Genomic DNA, 17239 nt, shown 5'->3' on the forward strand with positions numbered 1-17239 from the left:
ATGGGTTGCTTGTTGAAATCATACAACATTGTGCGTAATAGTGATAGTGCAATTCTAAAATGAATACTGGAACCAAGTGAAAGTGTAGAATCTTTCCGTGTATTGGAAGAAATGTTATGTTGCTTTCAAAAAATCACACTAATCGTGCGCTGTGTGTTTTGTTTGCAGGAGTTTCGTCCAGTTATAATTGGGGAGAAAATTAAAAAAAAGAGCAGCAGACCTGTGTATGGTTTTGTTTGGTGAAACCTTAAATATGACAACAAATATGCAAGTGTGCGTGTGATTTTTTAAACGTTTCTTAAGTGCTTGTGTCTCTTGGATAAAATAGTTCAGTAACAAAAGTAATACATTACAAGAAAACAACTTTTAAAAAGTCTAATTTCTACCAAAAAAATCAAATAACTAACAAACCCAAAAACAAGTTATTCATTTTCTTAAAACACTCTGTTACAAAGGCTTCAAAAGCAAAGTAGAATAAGCGAGAAAAACGGATAGCGATTTTCTTGCCAGTTTTAACTCCACACAGTCGAAAGGTGTCGTCGTTTCGGTGAAGCAAACTGCATTACGCATTACCTAAGATTGTGTCATATCGTTAAGTGGCAACGATTGCAAAACGATTCCAAACGCATTTCCGTACAGTGCAGTAACGGTGCAGCGGTTCAAAATTGAGGACTTCATACAGTTTCAACAGCAGCAGCAGCAGCAGCAGCAGCAGCAGCAGCAGCCGCAACAGCAACCGTTTTACATCCAGCAGCAGCAACCGTTTCTAGATCCCAACTTTAACGTTGGTGGACTGTATCCGATTGTCGAGCAGCAGCCTAATTTTGGTGAGCATCCCGGATTGTCGCAAATCATTACCCCCGTAACGCCTTTATCAAACATGTACCGATTTCGATGGATGAAATTTAGATGAGTTTTTTTTATTCATTCTAAACTTGAATAATACACCACTGGTGCAATATCGGTGGTGGGCTAACAAATCAATCTAAATTTGAAAACGAGGCTTACTGGCCACCTGCAAAGCGGTTTAAAATGTTCGAATCCCTTACCATGGTCATGGCGGAGCGGGTATGGTGCGTTCACCTGAGCAAAAGGGCTATGATAATGAGCTCGATATTGTTTGTGTTTGCCTGCATTTCAAAACCGCAGTACGCTGGTGTAGCCGATCACGCCCGGTACGGTTTGAGTGAAAATAATTACCAACATTCTGCTGGTGAAGTGAAAATAATTGCAAACATCGGTGATACCACCATCACCTCTGGCACAGTGGTTATCGATCCGAACGCTCGATCAATGATTGGTTCGGATCGGGATGATTGGGTTTTTTTGTGTGTAGGTTTTGTTTATCTAATTGTCCCACGGTTTCTGAGTAGCGGGGGGCGGTAACACTGAGAGTAGGTGACAAGTGAAAATGAAGCAACGTGGGTGAGCTGATTGAAGTTTGCTGAAGTTCGTTGGGGTGTTATAATTAAATCGTTGCTGAATTTATTCGTACCACTGAAGTTCGTTCACCCTCCACTCCTTTGTAGGCATGAGTGGTGAGATGATTGAGTGATGGGAAATATATTTTTAGTTTACACTAAATTGTTCAATGATTGATGATCTGTTGATGATTAAAACATGAATTATTTCGATGGCGTTGTTAGAGGTGAATGATGTTTTCTCATATGCTTATTTATACTTTCTTAAGAGTGAATATGCCTGGAACAAGAAATGAGTTAATTTCCCTTTCTTACAGTATCGAAACAATTGTGTTTCGATATTCGCGGAATGATTCCACTCTGGAATTGTTTATTTTAAGTGGTATCGATTTGCCTCAGCCTTGGGCAGCTCACCTCAAAACAATACCATTTGATGCCTCTGCGATACACCGTAAACGTTGATAGCAGCAATTAATAAAATTAGATTACTCGATCGATAATGCAACGCAAGCAAACAGCGGCCTCACCAGCCAGCGTCTCAGCCCGCAACCCCCTTCAACACATCGTGTCCCTTAATGTCTGCTTAATGCACTTTTGCGATAGCAGCAAATCGTTACACACTTGCTCACCTGTTTCACTTTCACGGCCATCGTGGCCCTCCCCAGTAGGTCGAACGCCGGTGCTTAGCCCAAGCAAATGCAAATCACCTGGCACCAGCATCAGACAGGGTGGCCTTCGCTAGATTGCGTCCCACTCCTAGCAGCCCTATCACGTTTGGCAGGCTTTTGCAACCTACCTTTCGCACATGGGCGAAGGTCTTCCAGCGTTGCGTTGCTTCGCCCGATTGCGCCAATTTTCATCTCGGATAATTAATAATCAACAACCGATGATTGTGGGAACGATCTTAAATCTCGGATCTTGCCGACTAATCGCGGCTTAGAATCGTGTTTCTACGCGTGTTGGGGTCTCGACAATGTTCTACGTGGGGTGGGTAACGTTGTATTTCATTCAGTGAGACTGTATGCGTGAGCGTTAGTTCCCTCTGTGAAATGAAACGAGATCAAGATCAGGGGTGGTGTGTTATTAGCGTCAACACTGGCAACATTCGCGGTGCATGATCGCAGCAACTCGCAGCAAAGAGAATTCCACTAGAATCGCATCATTCTTTTACAGGCTGGAGCGAAAGCGAAGTTACGCAATTCTGTAGCCGCAGCTTCTGCTCGTATGCGATTGTGAGGGCTCGTTTTTTTACTGTTGCATCGTGCTGCGGTGCAATTATACGGGGAACAATGCATGCTATAATGTGGGTGAAGAACGGTAGAATGAACTTCGCCACTAGTCCGGCTACAGTTGCACACGCTTGATCGTAGAATAACGATCGCACGGCGAGGCTTCACCTTGATCGGAGCATTAGTATTTAGAACCAGTCGCCGTGTTGCTTTTGTGACGTTTGATCTCGGGAAAGGCAGCCTTGAACGCAATGGTAATGTGAGTATGATGGGAGAACAAATTGTTTTTATCATGCCCCGGGGAGGAGCATCTTGCGTGCCTGACCCGTACGCATGCGATACGGCGGAAGGTGGCCTGCATGAAGATTAATTCACTTAAAATGAACCTAAAAGCCGGTCGGACACGTTACTTCGTTAAGCATTCAACCCGTATCGCGAGGGGCAGATGCAGAGTGTGCTGTTTCGCTGGCAGTCACAGTCGTAAAATTATCTTCCTAATGAGCGTATGATTGGCAGGGGATGAGTCATTTTAAAGACTACAGTCTTCTGGAAGAGAGGTTTTACATAATACGCATTGAGAGAACAAAAAGGGACAGTTTCTGTTTTTTTTTCAAAAATAGAGAAAGGGAGAGAGAGTGTGTGTGTGAGAGAGAGAGCGAGAGAGAGAGAGAGAGAGAGAGAGAGAGAGAGAGAGCACGATAACGATTTTCAAGCATTAGTGAGCTTTTGTTTGAGACAAAAAGCATTGTTTTTTTTATTTTGTGTCTTTTTACAATAAACATTCTGGAATTCAGGGATAAAATAACATCTTATTAGAAAAAATAGTTATATTCTTTACTAAACACGCCTTTAATAGCAAAGACAGCAAAAAAAGCAAAACAAAAGATTGCAAGAACAGTTCTGTGTGCAGCTTAGGCCCCTTCGTAGCGGTGAAACCTCGACATTTGATCGACTAATTTATTCCAACTGCATTAGTGCGTCCGCCTTTAGCGTAGGTAAGTGAAACAGCTGCTGGAAGTAATTGACAATTGCAGTGTATGACCGTGCACATTATAACCATGCGGTGCGGCAAGATTTATGCTTTTCGTTTGATGGTGTTTGTACCAACACTCTAGTGAATGTGTGGCGGTGCTGCATCGATTAATGGTTATTGGAACGTTACGAGTAACAACTACAATCACAACAAATTGTAAAGAAATAAATCTATTCCTTCTACGTAGCGTTTACAAACGATGTATTTGTAGACTTGTATTTTAAAACTCCTCGACGTTAGGAAAAACGCATCCAAAATAACAACCACGAGCCTGTTCGTACATTGAGCAGACCTTCTCTTGAATGTCTTCAGTGATTCGCCTATTTTCCAGACCATCGAATCAGAAAATTTTGAAGGCTCAGCCAGGCGAGTGGACTTCTGTCGGACGCTTTTCTTGCAATCATTTACGGACCAGCAAACACCAACACAACGCCGGCACATTCACGTCCAGTTGGCTCGATTGATGTGGTTTCGATTGTTTCGATCGGAATGTGACTAAGAGTGTCAGTGTGTGTGTGTGTGTGTGTGTGTGTGTGTGTGTTTATGTGCGCTAGCAATTGCTGGATGATTGAATGTGGGTGATTTATCTCCGTACATCCGCAAATCAACAGTGTCATAGTGATGCAGGAAGCAGCTTAGCAATGCAATTTTAGCTCATTATTATGCGCAGGGGAAATACCGACCAACAGAGGTGTTTGTTCTCGATCTTGATTTATATCCTTCGTGCTCACTAATCTTAGCTAGTTGTGCTTGAAATATGATAATTATACAAGGTTAAAAAGGTTTATAATTTATTAATGATTAATTACTTTTCGTCACTTTTACTTCATTTTCTTTGCTTGAAATTTGTCAAAAACGTTTTTCAGAAATAAATTTCATCACAATCATTTTAGTACATCCTACACGATCGAAAACTGCGACATCTACTACACCAATCTGTATGCCATACACCGTTCCATATGGCGCCATTATTATTGCGTCGATTATTACGATCGTGACAGCTCAACATAAAGCGATCTTTTGTTCATTCGCAAGCCGTCATGCGTAGAGAATGTGTACATTCTTCTATACCAGTGGGTGAGTGACCCAGACATTCTACTGCTGCTTGGGCAACGCATTTGAAGGGCTTTTGGCAGTGCCGGCGGAGATAGAGAGAGAGTGATAGAGAGGAGACAGCGAGTGAGTTTTACAGCCGCGCTACAGCGATCAACCGAAACAGATGGTAGAACAGCAACATCGCTTGAGCATGTACATACTTCCCCACAACGTCTTACTTCTCAGCATGCACGTCTTGATCGTTTCCGTTCGTTCTCTTTCTAAAACCATCACCAAATAAGCACGCAGCAGCAAAGAAAGAGAAGAGTCTAACCCCTCTCGCCGTTGATTCTCCCGTGCCTACCGCAGCACTTAATTAATGTTAATCATCGCAATCATGCTGGAAACAATTCCACAATTAGCTTCTTTCTGCTCTCGCTGCATGCTTTTCATGCAAACTGCGATCTTCAAAGCAAGGTACAGACGCACACTGTACTGTATCCATCTCTAGCAGCACATACATTACGATCTGTGCTGTCATGTGAAAGAAATGAGCTTTTTCGTACGGGGTTTTTTATTTATTTCTTGCGCCAGCGTTGATTAAAAACACATTTTGCTGGAACTAACCGTGTTGTTTCTCTCGTGTTAGTGCTGGTAATGTTTTCTCAATGTTTTAAACTACCGATTTGATAGCTGTTTGGCATTCTAGCAACCCTTTCCTGTATGGGCTTTCGTACAGTTCTGAAGGCGCAGAAGACACAGAGTTTGACTTTGACGGCTTGCTTCACTTTGAGGTTTGCGTGGTGCCGCCGCAAAGGCATTCAGTATGAGAAGCATATATGTGTGTATGTGTGTGTGTGTGTCTGGTGAGCCAGTTTAGCGGGCGGCTTCATTTGGAAGCCGTGAAAGACAGTATTTGTTTTAAAATTAAGCTACTCTTTACGGCGAGTTCTGTTTGTTTGGGCGGTAGAGCGGCGTACGATATGGAAGTTTGGTTAAAACATTTGATAATTAAATTTGTACAACCTTTGCGGAAGATCGGAAGATGCATACGAGCATTGGCAGTTATTGTTTCTTACTGTATGCCTTTTTGGTTCAGCTAGTCTCATAGTATTGCATTGCATTGCTTCCAGCATATCAACCAGCATGCATATCAAACAAGAAAACACTGTTTTTACAACAATATGTCAAAATAATACCAAACAAGGTCAAATGACTCTATTCCAACTACTTCTTGGGTCATGTAATACTTTTCCTTTATGAGTGTATTCTTAGGCTTCCTGAAACTCCGCTTCCACTCCAATCAATTCTAAAAGAGTTCACCGGGAAATATGACACGAAATGAAAAAAAAAAAAAACTGGACCTCAAACAATTCGCACAACATTGCGAACTGTGGCCGTTCTGTTTGGTGGGGTTGTTTTTAGGAGTAAGTTCGTGAGAGTTTGGTGCAACTTTTTTCCAAACAGTTGGAACAGGCAAGGCATTTCACAACCATCAAGTCGTCAGTGCAGGCATGTTACGATGGGACCCAGAATGAAACGGTGCCTCAAAAGAATCCACATTTTTCCTAACAGGAAACAGTAGCTCAAGCCTAGGGGCCGTGAAAACCATTCTAGCTTTACAGACTCTTTTCGTAACTTTTGCTGGTGTATTCTCGGGAAATTGTCGACTACTTAAGGCGGAGTTTGTAGCTACAGTAAGGGCCGGGGGCTTTCTAGCGGCATGAACCGTTAGTTTGCGTTGCGACATGGCTTGTGCTGAGCAGTGCTTAGGCTTTACTCGAGTGGCATGCATCTTGAGGGATGTTTCAAGGTTGTAATAATTCTTCAGCTACTGGCAAGAGCTACCGGAAGGAACAACAATTTGTTATATTTATAAACTAATGATGTTCTATTCCAAGAAGCCTGGAGGATGATTTTGTGTAGCACAATTATTTGAAGTATCTTCTTCAGAACAATATCACAGGTGTTGGTAAGAAGATTTGAAAGTTTGAAGTTCAAATGCAGGTCATTTATGCAGTACATCAACATGAAAGTATGGCTTTGATCTAGAATGTTTTACAAAATGCCATTAAATAAGAATGGTATGCCTAGTTTTTGTCATATTTTTATAATATTTTCCAAACCTCTTACACTGTACGGCTTCCGAGGTGAACAAAGTCGCCCAAGGCTGCTCGAGTACAATGTAGAAGAAGAACACCACAACCTGGTTGTTAATATTTTTGCTACCTTTATACTTGCTTTCTTGTTGTTTCCGAACGATAAAGCAATAGGAACAGAAAGCCATCACGGCCCTGGCTGGAGGAAATGGGGATGCTTACGAAATTTGATCCCTTTCGGTGCGGTTCGAAATACTTTGTTGGATCGAACGACATGATATCGGGTGGACGGTGCTCGCGCCATTTATTGATAAAACTTTTGTGCCAATATTTTATGCCAACACCCGATGCTACCTCACACAACTTAAAGAGCGCCCCGTCTAGGCAGGGAGGACTTTTCTGTCTACCACCATGTCTACCCCGCCCTTTCGAAACACGGTGATTTATGTGAGGTTATTGAACGAACAAATGTGCTGTCCTGCTGTACAGCAGCAGACAAGGTGCAGGAAAATAAACAGTAATGCATCGAGGTAAAACACGGTATGCAGAATAAAACAACAGATTATTTATTGTGCGAAACTGGGCGAAAAAAAATCGTATATAAATTCCATAATCAACAATATTACCTCAAGTGCAAATCGGTGCCAATAAACAAAAATGAAGCAATCCGGTGCGGCCTCTCGCAAGAAGCCAAGCTGTGCCTGTTTCTGTGTACGCTCTTAAGTGCCTTTTGCAACACCCGGCCATAACGATATGCTTTAGCTGCGATACGATTTCGGTGCCATGCTGTCGGCAATGGACAACAACAGAAAAAAACTGGAATATTTTGAATGAACGTGAAGTGTCGTCCTTTGTCGGGTGGTTTTTATTTCTTTTTACCGAACCTCAACAACCCTTATCGTGCGCTGAGAATAGAATGGCAGAGAGAGAAAGAAAGAAGGAGAGAGGAAGAGAGAGACAGAGAGAGAACGAGTGAGAGTGTAGGTTTTTGACACAACCTCTTTAACACCTCGTCGCCCTTGTTTTTATGGCATGTCAAAACAGCTTGGCAGCTCAATACACTGCTGAACGAGTCCTTGTTGTTCGCTGGTAAAGGGACTGCAGTTTTTGTATTGTGTATTTTTGATTTATAACAACTTTTAATGGAAAACTAATAAATACGTTGAATGTTAAATGCTAGATCAATGATTAGCAATACCATCCAAACGATTCACAAACCACAAAATCATGTTGCACCACGTGATTGCCGGCAACTCCAATCGGTTAAACTTTTCCGCTGAGTCAAGTTTGCCAAACTAATGCCTAGATCGGAAACAATGATCAAATATTAGCACATAATTCGATGTCATCCAAGACAAACTGATGCAGCCCCGACCTCATCGACAGCTTGAGCTGCTAAGGAGAAAAGAAAAACAAACAGAAGGACCAGAACGAACACAAAACCAAGCGAAGCAAGCAGGACGGTGGGTAAAAAACTTATCCACGAATAAATCTGTCGCAGCATAATCTCATCGCAAAGGCAAAGGCAATTTGTGGGAAACGTCTATTCGGTACAGCTACAAAAAAAAGCACGGACACCACAAGAACTCCGACACACAAAAAAACAAACTCTCATTAAATCCTTAGTTTCTATCAGATCCGCACTAGACCCCAGTGGGAGGGGTGAGTATCGAGATGGTGTTCCGCAAATTGTTCGATAATGTCACACAAGTTTGCTGTGCCGGTTTGGCATTCCAACTTCGAGCCACTGTCAAGCCAAGAATTTGCTGAGTCTAAATTGCATTCAATTTTCGTCCGGATAGGTCTCGCGCTCTTGCAGCCTATTTTTTGTTGGCTGCTGCTTTTCTGTTGGTTGTCCGCCCAGTGAAGCTTCCTGGTCGGTGCTAGGGTAGCCTTTGCGGTTTAAGCATCGCTCGTCCCGGCTGTGTTGAATTGATTTTTTTTCTCGTTCCGAAAGCCCAAAGGACATTTGGATTGCAGTGGAAAAGGGAAGGAAAAAAATGGATTCGAAACGAAATCGGTCAATCCGTTTCGTTGGTTGGATGTTTTCTCTAGCTCTTTTTTCGCTTCCTTTTCAGCATTTCAGATCATTGCTGCAGTCTTGCTCAGCAGTGCAGTGCTTGTCTGATAGCGTACTGCACTGCATTGGACAACTTGTTCGCAAACCGTTCCGAGTGCAATCGTGGCCTTCTGTTCGGAAGAAGCAACTTGAGTCAATTGTCCCTTTCTTGCTGTATTTAGGTAGCTCCGTGTTGAGCACATTGCTTTCTCGTACTCCCAGAACCCGGTGAATGGGCAGCAGCAGGAAGAACAATATTGTCAACCGGATTGTCGCGATTTATTTCGACAACTCACCCACTGTCGAAGTGGAAATTTGTTCCCCCGTTTATAAGTTGAAGATGTTTGCGGATCGCGAAAACTAAGGGGAACCCGGATAGAACGGTCTCAATTAGAACGAAGCGCAATTGGCTTCAAACTGTCAATGGGACAAATTTGCCATCGCGTGCAAAAAAGCGCACCAATGTCGATTGGGGAAGAAAAGGGAGCTCTTAGAAACACTCTGAAAATGTCCTCTGCGTTCATTTTTTACCGTGGGGTCAACTGTGGTGCCAACCGTGAATTGTCGCTTAAAGCACCCTCGAGGGCGAGGGCAAATAGTCACCGCTGAAGCACCGGAAGTTGGACCGGAATGGCATCGAAGAAGGGAACGCTCCTCGAATGCCGGTCCTACGAAACGTGCCGAAGGAAGAAAGCTAACACCGGAATAACATGATACACGTACACGAAGTGTACTCTGGGATAAGGTTACCGTATCGCCGACGACAGACACCGGTAGCGGTGTCCCAACATCCCTACAATAGCCCAGTGCCGCAGGGGGGGCGAGCGGGGTTGTCTCTTCAGTCGGTTGGTGTTGGAATCTGGCAGGCTCGCGTAACACGATACTGATTGAGCGTATCCTTGAAACATCCGCCTATTGGATGGGCGGTGACAAGTGGCGCTCCGGTGCTTCCGAGGTCGAAGGTTTTCGATTGCGACTTTTTCGGAGTGTTGTACACTGTACGACTAATAGTTCGTAGAATGGTGAATGTTCGTTGTTATGTATGCTATTTGTTGGTTGGCTTCAACATTGTGTGAGCTTATGTTTTAAGGCTAAAAAAGTGTTTGTATTATTTATTTGTTGATTTTGATTGATGCAATTATTGATTTGAGTCTATAGTTATACATAAAAATAGTTGACAATTTGTCTAGGTCGCATCTTAACTTTCACTGATTTTAAATTCATTACCCTTTTGTAAATACTATTCAAAATTCGTAGCAAATATGCTAAAATATTCTATCGTAGCTATAGGTTCCAAGGTGACTTGAACCTAAACCTGCCTCAGCCTGCCTGAACATGAACATACTTAACGGTTGACGTCCTTTCATCACTATTCAGCAAACGGGGTAATCCATACAGACGCAGACATCTACATGCACACGATACGACATGTTGCTCAATCAATTTTCGTTCTCGTGATGTGCCTAACTTTCGGGTCGATAATGAAAATTCGATTACCGTTCCAGGTTTCGTGTCCCGCAGGTCTGAAGGGTGAGCGGTGGGCGAAACTACCGAAAGGAAATTAGGAATATTGGATTTTGATACACCGAAACAATCCCTCGGGAGTAAACGGGTGGTATGCGGTATCCGATTAGGGGTAGTTTATGTTCTGTGCTGTAGTTTTTTGTTCCATTGTGGAACAGAGAAAATAGGAGCAAAACCATATAGAAGAAGGATTTTTGCACGTTCATCAGTTGGTTCATTGTTTGCTCATTAGTTGTTTTGGTTTGATTTAGTGATCGATTAATGTTGATCGTATTTGTGCATTTTTATAAACCATGTTTAAGGACAAAAAAGGACATTTTTTCACATTTACAGGGTTTCCCACGATTTATTGGTCAGTTCCCATGATTTATTGGTGCGTTCCCACGATTTTTTGGTCGTATCCTATAGATTTTTGGTTCGTTCCCATATTTTATTGGTATTTTCCAATTGGATATCAATACAATTGGACCAACAAATTCTGGGAAACGACCAAAAAATCGTGGGAACGCACCAAAAAAATATGGGAACCCACCAAAAATTGATGGGAACCAACCAATAAATCGTGGGAAACCCTGTAACTACATTTTTCTGGTTTTGTTAGTGACTCAAACACCAGCAAATTCCCAGTGACAGTTTCGACTGCTTTAGTCAAAGACTGTGCTGTGGTATTATTGGCTTTGCTACTGCTACCACAAAACTTGACCAACTCCTCTGGGACAAACGGCCCTTACCACGGTAGGGCAAAAATTCGTTTTCGTGCTGTGGCGCCGTTTCTGACTCAGCGAGCCAGTGCAGAAGCCAGCATTTTTGTTTTACGACCCCCCCCCCTCCTCCCTTCCCAATGCTCCAAAAAGTGTGGGGGGAAGTGAGCGAATAGCTGATGATGATCAAAATGAACGCAACCGAGAACGTGGTGAAACTGGACGCTGTGCCCGAAATGGGACTCCATAAATTCGAAACAACTAATAAATAAATGATGTTACGCCAGAATGATTATTCTCCCGGGAGGCTACGGCAGCTAAGGCAGTTCCCGTCCATGGTAGACCGTAGAAAGAACCTAAAGAAAGCCACCGCTTTCGATGCTTCTCGTTTGTGAAAGGTTGAATGTCGCGAACTTTGTCAGCAGTGTGACAGCTTTTAACCTCCATGGCGAGGGCAACCAAAAACAGAAAAACAAACCTGTGAAGCCTGACCAATGGCTTTTGGACGGTGGGTAGGAATGAAGTTTTCACCTGTGTGTTTGTGGGTTATTTTATGCCTACAATTTAATCTTAAGGTGAAATGAGCCAAAAATTAGTCCCTTACCTTCGTGCACGCTAGCTCGTAAAATGTTACATAAACAGTCTTTGCTGTAGCGACTTTATGTAGCAAATATTAGCTTTTTATATATTTTATTCATAAACAGTTTGAATGTATTTTGCACGTTTAAGAATCCGTTTCAGAGTCATTGGAGCGGAAAAAGCTAAACAAATTACTTAGCAAGAACCAGCCTCTCGCAGGCGAATGTCGTCTAGGGGACCTTGGTTTGGCAAACTGTACATTAACATTTTCCCTGTCTTGCATCCCACGTGCGACTCCATACACAAACCACCGCACCGAGAGGGATCGGTTGCAGCTGCATAGTTGCAAAATAGCTGCATAGTTGCTCTGCCTCTGTTGCCGCCTCGGCAGCGTTTCCTTTTTCAATGCTGGACATTTCCGGCAGCCGGGCTTAACGGGGTACGCACATATATGACGACGGTGACACGTTTCTCCCTTTGTAAAGACCGACGCACACACACCGAGCGGTGATTTTTAAAATGGCAAACACTCCGCGTTGGTGTACGCTCAAATGCAACTCAACAGGCGTACGCAAAGCAAATAGGCGTAAGAAGAGGGACTACTCGCGATTTTGTACCGCCGTTGCGGCCAGCCTGACATCTAAACCGCTACATGAAAACAATATAAAAGTTAGCCTAAATGGTATGCACTGTTGGGACCATTTTTCCACATTGAAAAGCAAAGAAATACTTTGGCGCTTGAATTGCAATCGTCCAACACTGTTTTATTTATAGTCAGCACACGCTGGGTGCTCAGCTAGTGCCCATTTGAAGGTTAGCAAACAGCATCCCACCCTGAACGTGGGGCCATTCTGCCCATCGGTAGGTGGTATCGTTGCTCCACTCTAGAATGCTTCACTGTAAAACAGTGCAAAGGGTGGTTTTGTTCTAGCTGGGGCGTGTGGGAAATCATCATCGGTAGCTAGAGTCATACGAAATGGATGGATCGAGAGATCGTTCCGTGCTTCCATTCAACTGTTGGATCTGGTAGTGGGTGGGCTGTTTTATAGGCAGTTCTATCCATACGCACAGTACTGGCGCGCAATTACTCTTGTTATGAAACAATATTTATTGACAGACGGGTTGACATTAGCGCCTGTTAGTAGTTGCGTTCGGTTCGATCCTTTCAGATGCACGCCTTTTTTAACGACATTAATGACCATTTGTGTTGTGTCAAAGATGGGCTGATGGTTAAGTAATTTGATGTAATTAAATAATACACCCTAGCCTGATCGCTTTTAGGGAGGTTGTTGATGGTGGGCACGCAATAATGGAAAAGTATTGCCTTATTAAAGCATTATTTAATAAGAACAGAAAGGTTTCCGTAAAAGTACCTTGAACTCAGTAATTTGTATCGCCTCCAAATGTTGCAGTGTTGCGTAACAAATTAAAAAGTGAAATCCCTTTCGATCGTGTTATTTAATCCTTTTTCTATTCGATGCAGCCCCCCGCAAAATCCAGCTTCGCCCAGTGTTGGGGTATTGTTAATGATACTTTCACTATCCTTCAGCTTGAACAAAGCTTCTGCCCATGTAACACAAATCCTGCCCGAAAACGCCGGACCGAGGCCACTGTATTGAACGAAAAATATCATCTAACCATTATTGTGGCCCAAAAATATATATTCCAGCCGGCTTCGGAATCGATTCTTTCTGCCATTCTCTACGAATCAATACCATTAAGGGTTGTGAGGTTCAGTTGTCCAATGGTCCGTTTAAGGTTTGAGCTTTTACGTTCGCTCCCCGGCCCGGAATGGTTATCTGATATTTCATCGAAAATAATTGGGAACTCTTTCCCCGTGCCAACGGTGGTCCTTTCGTTCTTTGATTCCTGCAAAGAAGTTTGCCCCAGCGCTGGCTCTCAGTGAAAAAAAAAGGAATAACAACCGTGCCACAGGAATTTCCACGCGGGTGTGTGAAAAAAGTGGAGAAATCTTTAGCCGATAAAAAAGGGGGAAAATTCGAGCCAGGTCATACGGGATATCTTATCAACCTTGGCTTGGGTCGGTTGAATGTGTATCGTTGGCATTTCTTCGGAAACTGTGCAAAACCTTTCAACCAAGCAGATCACTTTTCCTCAGCGAGTTATACCGTAAGGAAAATTCCAGCAAAAAAGAAAGCGATGAATAAATCCACATACTTTTTTGCCAGACGCCCACAGTTAGATAAACTTTCTTCAAACGTCTTACAGTCCGTTTGCGATGTTTTTTAATGCTTGTCAGGATCAGCCCGAAATTGTTATTTTTAATCGCGAAAGCTTGACTGTATTTACGTAACATTAGTTCACTCATGAGGCGGTTATACTAAGGGTTTGGGGGGTTGTGTTTGTATGCGTGACAGTCCAGGAGACGATTGCATGGGGCGACAGCATGTCCCAATCACTCAAAAACTGAACCTAACCGAATGGGCGCCCCTGAAAGCATGCAACTATACAAAATAGTGTGCCAAGTCTCGCTTCCATAGCAACCTGACCCCGGCACAGTACAACCAATGGTGTGTGTTACGGTCACCTAAGCGACTACACCAATACAAACTTATCGAATCGATTCAGGACCAAGAGAATCGAGAAGCGATCAAACCATACAAAGAGCGAGGACCGTCCTTTCTTCGGTACGTCCTCCTTGTGCTGAGTGAGGACACAAGGGCACCACAGCGTAGCGTACTAATACAGGCTTAGCTATCACACTGTGTCTGGTTGGGATGGGCGGGTGACTGTTTCACATGCATTATTTATCGCTGCTTGTTTCATTCCGCCAGAACGCCGAGAGGGCCGGGAGCTCCGGATGTGTTTTATAGGGGACGAACACGGTCGAACAGGTTGAATTAATATGTACCCACCTGGTAGAGGAAGAGCGCTATTTCATACAACAATGTTGTTGTGTATTCATGCACACGCCAACATACATACGCTTTTGTGGTGAATGTTTTGTGGTGAAGTAGGTATGCAGTATACGCAGATTGTGGGCATAATTTCAGACCATCGGTTAGGAATCACCAGCAGCAGCGGGGGCTTTCAGGATGTTCAACATTGCCGATGTGTGGTATCTTGCAATACTTGGGTCTTGCCTCGATACTTCCATTCTCATTTAACACAATCGTCCTGTTTTTGCCTCAAAGGCATGAACATCCATACATCTTTGCGTTGAACAGAAGAGCACGCCGGTGACGAATAAAAAAACACTCCTGTTAAGCTCTCGGGCAACAGCTCGATACAAAGACTTGCCATTATTTGCATTGGACGGTAAAACGATAACACCACTTGTATGCGCAAGGCAAAGGAAACTGAATGCATAAATGTTTGATCAACTTTCTTGCTCCGAAAAGCGATGAGTAATGTGATAGTCTTCGACAAGCGTTTTCTGCGACCGGGCTAAGGGTGGTTTTGAATCCACGTGTTGCCATTTGGAGCCACATTTTTTCGTTTTCTTCTACCATGCCATTTCATGGTGAGGAGCTTACCAACTGGTCCGTCGCTTTGAATAAACTGAACGCCAAAAACGATGCGATGATCTGCCATCGTGTATGGGCGCTTGATGCGGTTCACTCTCGTGTTGTCCCCAGTTGACCATTTGTAAACAGGCTTAGCATTATCGGACTGGCGAGGATATGCTGATTGGTAAAGCAAATCCCCTGTGAATAGTGGATGTCGAAGGAATCCAGTAATAGACGTACTACCATGGTCCATGGTTCATTAAATTGAAGTAGGGATTTTGACGATGGGATTTGGGGCTCGATTTTTGTGCGAAGTTATTTTTTACTGGATCGGTATCATCATATTCAAATTTGATTGTTCGAGAACACTTCTGATGGAGTCTGTGTGTGTGCGTGTGCAATAATGGAGCTTTATGGCGTTTTTTACTCTGAAGCACCATTATGTTTTTCGATGTAAATCTTCAAAGAACATCGATCAGGATGAAGCAATTTGTTGAGTATCAAATAAGACATTTTCCTTATCCTAACCTGCTAACAGATCTGCCGGTGGATATCGATGCTGAAAAAGTTCTTCCCTTTCGGGAACACAACAATGCCTTAAAATCTAATTGAGAGTAAATAAGGTAGAAAGAAAATAATGCGCAGACTAACGGCAAATAGAACGGCACCGAACGACCGGCGTGCTCGATATAATAATGGATTCAAGGCAGGTTTTTGCTTTCGTTAGTGTTTGATGTGAATTATAGCGAAATCTTTCCCGCGTAGTTTCGACCCACTGCGATTGGTACGTGTTTCTTGTTCGCAAACTAAATTATGCTCTGAGACGGTTTCGACGCCTTTGCAGGTTTGCTCTTTGCTACCGCTTGTACTACCACTGCTGATGTGGGTGTTAGGTGTTGCTGTTCGTTCGTACTGCATCCCTAGACATTTTGATCGAATCCACCGTGCAAGGCAGTGCAGTTCGTTTGCTTGAGCCGGTTTTTTAGAACTTTGGTGTGCGCGATTTTGGCGTACCGGGCGGTACGTGTTTTTCGTGCCTTGAAACGAGAAACGTAATTAATTAGTTCCATTACCGATTGCTTTTTTCTGGTTTCGGTAGAGAGAAAAAGAGAGCAACCTTTGGCACGAGATGCCTGTGGATAATGGGCGGTAAGATGTACCCAAACCACTTGCTTTAAAAGTTCCAATTTTGGCCAAATTTCGATACAATGGAAGAATGTGTTGGTAAAAAGTATCACTAAAGGAAATACTTTCACACAAAGGAAACCCCAGCCTCTTTTTCTCCGCGGAAGACCAAATAAACGAGAATAAAATGAACAACTAATGCATTGTACCAGTGGAACAGAACCGAAACACACACAGCGCAGCAATCATTACGAGACTCTTTTGTCCGCTTTCCTGATTACTGACGATTGCAAACGTTGGTCCAAAGTATGCTAGTTCTAGCCTTTTGGCTGTATTCGAATACACTGCGTTTGATCAAATCGTGCTCTTAATTTTATACACGACTCCCTGCGCCGTTTTGCCTTTGTCGCCGTCTGCTTTCCCGTTCGTTTCGATACAGCTGAATAAATCCGCCGGATAAGTAGAAGAGTGGCGAAAGATTGTTGCTTAAGTCGTTAGCATTTCGGAAATTAAATAAAACAGTTCCGTTGATTTAGTGGAAGGTAGGGAGTTTGTCTTGCCAGTACCGTTTGCAGTTAGATGATTCGCTATTCGCCTGTTGGGTTTAACGATCGGTTCAAGATTCTTCGATTGCCTGAGGTCCTTCTATCAATATTCTCAAATTGCTCTTTGAGTATCATTTGTGCGAGATAGACATGGACTTTATTTCGAGAATCAAGCTTTTTTTGCAAGATCTTGATGGAAGCAGTGCTTTAAAACATATCTGATTGTTGAAAAATAATGTAAAAAAATAGTTACAAAATGTAGAATAACGATTATTCTCATGAGTACCAGAACCTATCTCACAGACGTCCCGGATTAAGAGTATCACTTCCTACCACTAATAAACGACATTACCTGCTTTTCGATATCTCGACATCCTGATATGTTTCGCATCTCCAGGGAATTTTCGGCTCACCTTGCC

At 43.1% G+C, this 17239-nt stretch overlaps 1 protein-coding gene across 1 annotated transcript in view; it reads left to right on the forward strand.

Annotated features, from left to right (window-relative positions):
* Positions 1–577: 577 nt before the first annotated feature.
* Positions 578–17239, forward strand: part of LOC120896959 — a 137456-nt gene continuing 120794 nt past the window's right edge. The window contains exon 1 of the mRNA XM_040301498.1: positions 578–827. The gene's annotated coding sequence lies outside the window, so the exon portion shown is untranslated. The remainder of the gene's footprint in view (positions 828–17239) is intronic.

Source organism: Anopheles arabiensis, chromosome 2 (assembly GCF_016920715.1).
Source record: "Anopheles arabiensis isolate DONGOLA chromosome 2, AaraD3, whole genome shotgun sequence".
In the NCBI taxonomy this organism is placed as follows: Eukaryota; Metazoa; Arthropoda; class Insecta; order Diptera; family Culicidae; genus Anopheles; species Anopheles arabiensis.